Consider the following 9,623-nt stretch of genomic DNA (forward strand, 5'->3'; position numbering starts at 1 on the left):
GCCCCTTCCCCAGTACCTCACCCTATGCATCTCTTCATCTGTGTCTTTTGATATATCCTTTATAATAAACTGGTAAACATTAAGTATTTTCCTGACATCCGTGAGCCTTTCTGGCAAATTAAACCCAAAGAGGGAGGTCATGTGAACTCAATTTGAAGCCCATCTGTCAGAAGTTCTGGAGGCCTGGATTTGCAACTGGTGTCTGAGGGGCCTGGGAACAGTCTTGTGAGACCTAGTCCTCAGCTTGTGGGATATAATGCTATCTCCAGGTAGATTGTGTCAGAATGGAATTGGAGAACACCCAGCTGGTATTTGCTACAGAATTGATTGCTCACTTAGTGTGTAGGAAGACCCCACACATTTGGACATTGAAATCCTCTGTGTTGATTGCTGTGATGTGAGAGCAAAGGAAAAAGTTTGTGTGTTTTCCCTTCAGAGCGTATTTTAAAGCTAAATTGGTAATAATTGCTTAAATTTACTATATTTGCCCTAATAAAAACTTTAAATTTACATTATGTATGTTGAAACTTGAAGCTATGCAATTATAAACATGGATTTACAACTAAAGCATGTTATAATTTAAATAATTGAGATTTTCAAATTGGTTCATATAAAATAATAGGCAATATTGTAAAATTATACAGACCTGTCAACTTTTTCCACTTAAATCTTCTCAGCAAAATTTAAGGGTGTAGTTGTTTTCTGGTAATTTTAAATGTCAATATTAATATTTAGTTTGGTGATGTTAATGTGGCTATATTTTTGATATTAAAAATAACTTGGGAGTTGAGATCAATAAAATAAGGATTTAATAAATATATCTGTTTAAAGACATAAAGAAGGAAGATCCAAGATGGCCAGTTAGGAGCAGCTCAGGATTGCATCTCCCAGTGAAAGCGCAGAGGGTGACTGGATGCCGCATTTCCAGATGGATTTTTATTGCCCACAGACCAGGAGATTCCCAGGCGGAGGAACCCCATGGGTCACCAGCGCGGCTGTTTTGGCCAGTGCGGCTGTTTTGGCCCACGCAGCTCTTTTGCCGGCGCCCCGGCGTGCAAGTTCCCAGTGCAGAGTAAACGGGACTGGGTCCCCTGTTAGCCAGTAAGGGGAGCTCCGGGAAGCTCTGAGAAGGCAGAGTTGCTCATTCATCTGATTAAAAAAAAAAAAAGGGGGGGGGAACCAAAACAGGGAGCCAGGCCAGGAGATTCCCAGGCAAAAAAGCACCACGATTCTCAGCACCACTGTTTCAGCCAGTGCAGTGGGTTGCCACACAGGAAATCACACAGATCCCGGCGCCTTTTCACCAGGCGACCAGAACACCTGGGAGCGAGCCAACCATTCAACTAAACAAAAAAAGGCTCTGAGGCAAGGAGCCAGGTGATCAGGCCTGCTGGTCCCACCCCCACAAAAACAAACAAACAAAAAAAAACAGCAATTGGAAACGCTCTGGGTTGAGAGTTTCACAGCAAGCACAGCTGTACCCAGGACGGTCCAGCTCTGGCGGGGAGGGGCATCTGCCATTACCAAGGCACTCCACCACTATGGAGGCAGTCCGCCATTGCCGAGGCAGCCCACCGTTGCTGAGGCAACCCATCATTACAGAGAGAGTCCATCATTACAGAGGCGGGCCACCATTGCCGAGGCAGTTCTAACTATACCCAATAAACAGGAGTGCAGGGAAGTTCACACGGCAGCTGGGCAGAGCCGACAGCAGCTCAGCAAAGCCTCTGCAGGCAGACAGTGACTAGAATGCCTCCTTGCTGGGCAGGGCAACCCTGAAAAAAAAAGGGCAGCAGCACAGCAGAAACTCATAAATAAACCCCTAACTCCCCACAACAGAACACCTGGGGAAAAAAAGTGGTTTATGAGTTCTGCTGCAGCAGACTTAAACGTACCTGCCCAGCAGCTCTGAATGAACAACAGACCTCACAGCTCAGCACTTCCGCTACTATAAAGGACAGACTGTCTCCTCAAGCAGTTCCCTGACCCCCATATATCCAAAGAGTCACCTCATAAAGGAGAGCTCAGACTGACATTTGGTGGGTATCCTTCTGGGACAAAGCAGAAGAAGAAACTGGTAACAACCCTTACTGTTCTGCAGCTGCTGCAGGTGATTCCAAGGCAAGCAGGGCCTGGAGTGGACCTCAGCAGTCCTACAGCAGAGGGGCCAGACTGTTAGAAGGAAAACTAAGAAACAGAAATAACTTCATCATCAACAAACAGGACGTCCACTCAGAGACCCAATTAGAAAGTCAGCAACTACAAAAATGACAGGTGAATAAATCCACAAAGATGGGAAGAAACCAGTGCAAAAAGGATGAAAACACCCAAAACCAGAACACCTCTCCTCCTACAAGGGATCACAACTCCTCACCAGCAAAGGAACAAGACTGGATGGAGAATGAGTGTGATGAAATGACAGAATCAGGCTTCAGAAGGTGGGTAATAAGAAACTTCCGTGAGCTAAAAGAACATGTTCTAACCCAATGCAAAGAAACTAAGAACCTTGAAAAAAGATTTGACGAAATGCTAACGAGAATGGACAACATAGAGAGGAATATGAATGAATTGATGGAGCTGAAAAACACAACACGAGAACTTCGTGAAGCATGCACAAGTTTCAACAGCCGAATTGACCAAGCAGAAGAAAGGATATCAGAGGTCGAAGATCAACTCAATGAAATAAAACAAGAAGGTAAGATTAGAGAAAACAGGGTAAAAAGGAATGAACAAAGTCAACAAGAAATATGGGACTATGTGAAAAGACCTAATCTACGTTTGATAGGTGTACCTGTATGTGACGAAGAGAATGAATCCAAGCTGGAAAATACTGTTCAGGATATGATCCAGGAAAACTTCCCCAACCTAGCAAGGCAGGCCAAGATTCAAGTCCAGGAAATACAAAGAACACCACAAAGATATTCCTCGAGAAGAGCAACCCCAAGGCACATAATCGTCAGATTCACCAGGGTTGAAATGAAGGAGAAAATGCTAAGGGCAGCCAGAGAGAAAGGTCGGGTTACCCACAAAGGGAAGCCCATCAGACTCACAGCAGATCTCTCAGCAGAAACCCTACAGGCCAGAAGAGAGTGGGGGCCAATATTCAACCTCCTTAAAGAAAAGAACTTTCAACCCAGAATTTCATATCCAGCCAAACTAAGCTTCATAAGTGAAGGAAAAATGAAATCCTTTGTGAACAAGCAAGTACTCAGAGACTTCATCACCACCAGGCCTGCTTTACAAGAGGTCCTGAAAGAGGCACTACACATAGAAAAGAATAACCAGTACCAGCCACTCCAAAAACATACCAAATGGTAAACAGCATCAACACAATGAAGAATCTGTATCAACTAACAGGCAAAACAGCCAGCTAGCATCAAAATGGCAATATCAAATTCACACATAACAATATTAACCCTAAACGTAAATGGACTAAATGCCCCAATCAAAAGACACAGACTGGCAAATTGGATAAAAAACCAAAACCCATCAGTGTGCTGTATCCAGGAATCCCATCTCACACGCAATGATACACAAAGGCTCAAAATAAAGGGATGGAGGAAGATTTACCAAGCAAATGGAGAGCAAAAAAAAGCAGGAGTTGCAATTCTCATCTCTGATAAAATAGACTTTAAAGCAACAAAGATCAAAAGAGACAAAGAAGGACATTGCATAATGGTAAAACAATCAATGCAACAAGAAGAGCTATCGACCCCAAATATATATGCACCTAATACAGGAGCACCCAGATACATAAGGTAAGTTCTTAATGACTTACAAAGAGACTTAGACTCCCACACAATAATAGTGGGAGACTTCAACACACCATTGTCAATATTAGACAGATCAACGAGACAGAAAATTAACAAGGATATCCAGAACTTGAACTCAGACCTGGACCAAGCAAACCTAATAGACATTTACAGAACTCTCCACCCCAAATCCACAGAATATACATTCTTCTCAGAACCACATCACACCCACTATAAAATTGACCACATAATTGGAAGTAAATCACTCCTCAGCAAATGCAAAAGAATGGAAATCATAACAAACAGTCTCTCAGACCACAGTGCAATCAAGTTAGAACTCAGAATTCAGAAACCAACCCAGAACTGCACAGCTTCATGGAAACTGAAAAACTGGCTCTTGAATATTGACTGGATAAACAATGAAATGAAGGCAGAAATAAAGATGTTCTTTGAAATCAATGAGAACAAAGACACCAAATACCAGAATCTCTGGGACACATTTAAAGCAGTCTCTAGAGGAAAATATATAGCAATAAGTGCCCACATGAGAAGCAAGGAGAGATCTAAAATTGACACCCTATTGTCAAAATTGAAAGAGCTAGAGGAGCAAGATAAAAAAATCTCAAAACAGAAGGCAAGAAATAACTAAGATCAGAGCAGAACTGAAGGAGATAGAGACACGAAAAACCCTTCAAAAAAATCAATAAATCCAGGAGCTTGTTTTTTGAAAAGATCAACAAAATAGACAGACCACTAGCCAGATTAATAAAAAAGAAAAGGGAGAATAACCAAATAGATGCAATAAAAAATGATAAAGGGGATATCACCACAGATTCCACAGAAATTCAAACCATCATCAGAGATTATTACAAACAACTCTATGCACATAAACCAGGAAACCTGGAAGAAATGGATAAATTCCTGGACACTTGCCTCCTCCCAAGCCTAAACCCGGAAGTCGAAACCCCGAATAGACCAATAACAAGGTCTGAAGTCAAGGCAGCAATTAAGAGCCTACCACCCAAGAAAAGCCCAGGTCCAGATGGGTTCACAGCCGAATTCTACCAAACATACAAAGAAGAACTGGTACCATTCCTTCTGAAACTATTCCAAGTAATCCGAAAAGAGGGAATCTTTCCCAAATCATTTTATGAGACCAATATCATCCTGATAGCAAAAACCGGCAGAGATGCAACAAGAAAAGAAAACTACAGGCCAATATCCATGATGAACATAGATGCAAAAATCTTCAATAAAATACTGGCAAGCCGATTGCAACAGCACATCAAAAAGTTTATCCACCACGATCAAGTAGGATTCATCTCAGGGATGCAAGGCTGGTTCAGCATACACAAGTCTATGCACGTAATTCACCACATAAACAGAACCAAAGACAAAAACCACATGATTATCTCAATGCAAAGAAGGCCTTCAACAAAATTCAACAGCCCTTTATGCTAAAAAACCCCAATAAACTAGGTATTGATGGAACGTATCTCAAAATAATGAAAGCTATTTACGACAAACCAACAGCCAATATCATACTGAATGGGCAAAAACTGGAAGCATTCCCTTTGAAATCTGGCACTAGGCAAGGATGCCCTCTCTCACTACTCCTATTCAATATAGTATTGGAAGTTCTAGCCAGAGCAATCAGGCAAGAAAAAGAAATAAAGGGTATTCAATTAGGAAAGGAGGAAGTCAAATTGTCTCTATTTGCAGATGACATGATTGTATATCTAGAAGACCCCATCGTCTCAGCCCAAAATCTCCTGAAACTGATAAGCAACTTCAGCAAAGTCTCAGGATACAAAATCAATGTGCAAAAATCACAAGCATTCCTATACACCAATAACAGACTTAAAGAGAGTGAAATCAAGAATGAACTGCCATTCACAATTGCTACAAAGAGAATAAAATACCTAGGAATACAACTAACAAGGCACGTAAAGGACCTCTTCAAGGAGAACTACAAACCACTGTTCAATGAAATAAGAGAGGACACAAACAGATGGAGAAACATTCCATGTTCATGGTTAGGAAGAATCAATATCGTAAAAATGGCCATACTGCCCAAAGGAATTTACAGATTCAATGCTATCCCCATCAAGCTATCAAAGACCTTCTTCACAGAACTGGAAAAAAACACCTTAAACTTCATATGGAACCAAAAGAGAGCCTGCATAGCCAAGTCAATTCTGAGCAAAAAGAACAAAGCAGGAGGCATCACACTACCGGACATCAAACTATACTACAAGGCTACAGTAATCAAAACAGCATGGTACTGGTACCAAAACAGAGATATAGACCAATGGAACAGAATGGAGGCCTCGGAGGCAACACAACATATCTATAACCATCCGGTCTTTGACAAACCTGCCAAAAACAAGCAATGGGGAAAGGATTCCCTGTTTAATAAATAGTGTTGGGAAAACTGGCTAGCCATTTGCAGAAAGCAGAAACTGGACCCCTTCCTGACACCTTACACTAAAATTAACTCCAGATGGATTAAAGACTTAAACATAAGACCTAACACCATATAAACCCTAGAACAAAATCTAGGCAAAACCATTCAGGACATAGGCTTAGGCAAGGACTTCATGACCAAAGCACCAAAAGCATTGGCAACAAAAGCCAAAATAGACAAATGGGACCTAATCAAACTCCGCAGCTTCTGTACGGCAAAAGAAACAGTCATTAGAGTGAATCGGCAACCAACAGAATGGAAAAAATTTTTGCAGCTTACCCATCTGACAAAGGGCTGATATCCAGAATCTACAACGAACCAAAACAAATTTACAAAAAAACAAGCCCATTCAAAAGTGGGCAAAGGATATGAACAGATACTTTACAAAGAAGACATACATGAGGCCAACAAACATAGGAAAAAATGCTCATCATCACTGGTTATTAGAGAAATGCAAATCAAAACTACATTGAGATACCATCTCACGCCAGTTAGAATGGCGATCATTAAAAAATCTGGAGACAACAGATGCTGGAGAGGATATGAAGAAATAGGAACACTTTTACACTGTTAGTGGGAGCGTAAATTAGTTCAACCATTGTGGAAGACAGTGTGGCGATTCCTCAAGGATCTAGAAATAGAAATTCCATTTGACCCAGCAATCCCATTACTGGATATATATCCAAAGGATTATAAATCGTTCTACTATAAGGACACATGCACACGAATGTTCATTGCAGCACAGTTTACAATAGCAAAGACCTGGAACCAACCCAAATGCCCATCGGTGATAGACTGGACAGGGAAAATGTGGCACATATACACCATGGAATATTATGCAGCCATCAAAAACGATGAGTTTGTGTCCTTTGTAGGGACATGGATGAACCTGGAAACCATCATTCTCAGCAAACTGACACAAGAACAAAAATCAAACGCCGCATGTTCTCACTTATAGGTGGGTGTTGAACAATGAGAACACATGGACACAGGGAAGGGAGCACTACACACTGGGGTCTGCTGGGGGGAAGTGGGGGGGACAGCAGGGGGTGGGGAGTTGGGGAGAGATAGCATGGGGAGAAATGCCACATATAGGTGAAGGGGAGGAAGGCAGCAAATCACACTGCCACATATGCACCTATGCAACAATCTTGCATGTTCTTCACATGTACACCAAAACCTAAAATGCAATAAAAAAAAGACATAAAATATACAACTTAACACTAAAACTACTTGGTATAAAAAGTTAAAGAAAAAAGAATAAAAAGTCACCATACAGCACAATATATGCATGATACATATTTTTATCTAAATACAAACTATAGCAACTTTTCTAAAGCTCAAGGTGAAATAATAAGTAATCAACATTTTATGACAAATCATTATATGGTTTATTTAGACTTAATTTCACTTTTAGAATTTATTTTTAAACATTAAATGGCATTATAATTTTACTGGGATAATTACATATAGTGTAGTATATTGAAGTTAATAAAATAACGTTGCATATGAGAGAAAAAGCATAATAAATCAGAAACAATATAAAAAGCTTTTATAAAAAAAGTAAGATAAAAATTCCATATTTCTCTAGTTTGTTCACTTGCCAATGTCTCTGATTCTTTCATATCATCTTCCTTTCCTCAAATCTTTTACTACCCCCTCCCTCATCATTTCCAACTGGTGACCTTGTTTTCTATTTCATTAAGAAAAGAGATACATTCAGAAGAGAATTGCCAGTTTAAAGAACAATTACAAAGACATCACCCATGTAGTAACCAGCCAGGGCAAGAAATAGAACCCTTTAATAAACTACTCCTCTCCTCCCACCACTGATCACATCCCTCCCTCCATCTTAGGGGTAGCCCCCATGCTGACTTTTGTGACAATCATTTCTTTGCTTTTGTTTATAGGTTTTCTTCCTTATAAGCATCCCTAAACAACAGTTTTGTTTTACAGATGTTTGAACATTAAATGCTTTTTAAACTTGGAATTGTGACGATCTTGTTTCACTACGCATTGCTTGTGAGACTCATCGATACTGCAGATAGCTGTAGTTGATCTATTTTTATTGTTGCACAGTTTACCATTGCATAAATATACCATAATTTATTCATAACTTTGAGGGACATTCTGGTTGTTTGCAGGTTTTATTTTTACAGTTTATTAGTTTTATTGATATATAGTAATTGTATATGTTTATGGGGTACATGCGATATTTTGATACATGTGTACAACGTGTAATGATCAAATCAGGGTAATTGGGATAGCCATCAGCTCAAACATTTATCTTTTTTTTTTTTTTTTAGCGTTCGGGACATTCCAAATCTTCTAGCTATTTTGAAATACACAATAAATTGAGTACTGTGGTCACTCTGTTTTGCTACTGAATACTACAACTTATTCCTTCTCTCTAACTGTATTTTTGCACGCATTAACCAATCTCTCTTCATTCACTCCTCTGCAGTACCATTCCCAGCCTCTGGTAAACACAGTTCTACTCTCCATCTCCTTGAGATCAACTTTTTTAGCTCGCACATGAGTGAAGACATGAGATATTTGTCTTTCTGTGCTTAGCTTATTTCACGTCACATTTCACTTCACACAATGTCCTCGGAGCTCATGTATGTTGCCACAAATGACAGGATTGCGTTTTTTTAATAGCTGAATACTATTAAATTGTGTACATATACCACATTTTATTTATCCATTTATTTATTGATGGACACTTAGATTGATTCCATAGCTTGGATCTTCTGAATAGTGCCACAATAAACATAGGAGTGCTGATATCTCTTCAAGATACTGTTAAAAAAATTTCTTTTCGGATATATGCCCAGCAGCGAGATTGCTGAATCATAATGGTAGTGCTATTTCTAGTTTTTTGAGGAACACCCATACTGTTTTCCATAATGGCTGTACCAACTTACATTCCCACTAACAGTGTATGAGAATTCCCCTTTCTCCACATCCTTGCCAGCATCTGTTATTTTTTTTGTCTTTTTGATAATGGCCATTTTAACTGGGATGAGATGAAATCCAATTTTTGACTGTTACAAAACAGTGCTACCATGATTGATCTTGTACATAAACACAGGTATTTCTAAGGCATTTATGTAAGAATGGAATTACTGGTTTATGGAATATAAGCACCTTCAATTTAATTGGATGATGCCTAACTTCCTCATGGCATGTACCAATTCACACCCTTAATAGGCAGGTTTAATAGTTCTCATTGCTCCACCTGCTGGCCAACACATGGTATTGTCAGACTTCTTAATTTTTGCCTATCTAGTGGGTGTAAATGGCATCTCATAATTTGATTTTCCTGATTACTAATAATGTTGAGCATCTTTTCACATGCCTGTTGAACATTAGGATTTCCTCTTCTGTGAATCATTTATTCT

This window comes from Aotus nancymaae, unplaced genomic scaffold (assembly GCF_030222135.1).
Source record: "Aotus nancymaae isolate 86718 unplaced genomic scaffold, 86718_ANA_hifiasm-v0.15.2.pri h1tg000004l, whole genome shotgun sequence".
Classification (NCBI taxonomy): domain Eukaryota; kingdom Metazoa; phylum Chordata; class Mammalia; order Primates; family Aotidae; genus Aotus; species Aotus nancymaae.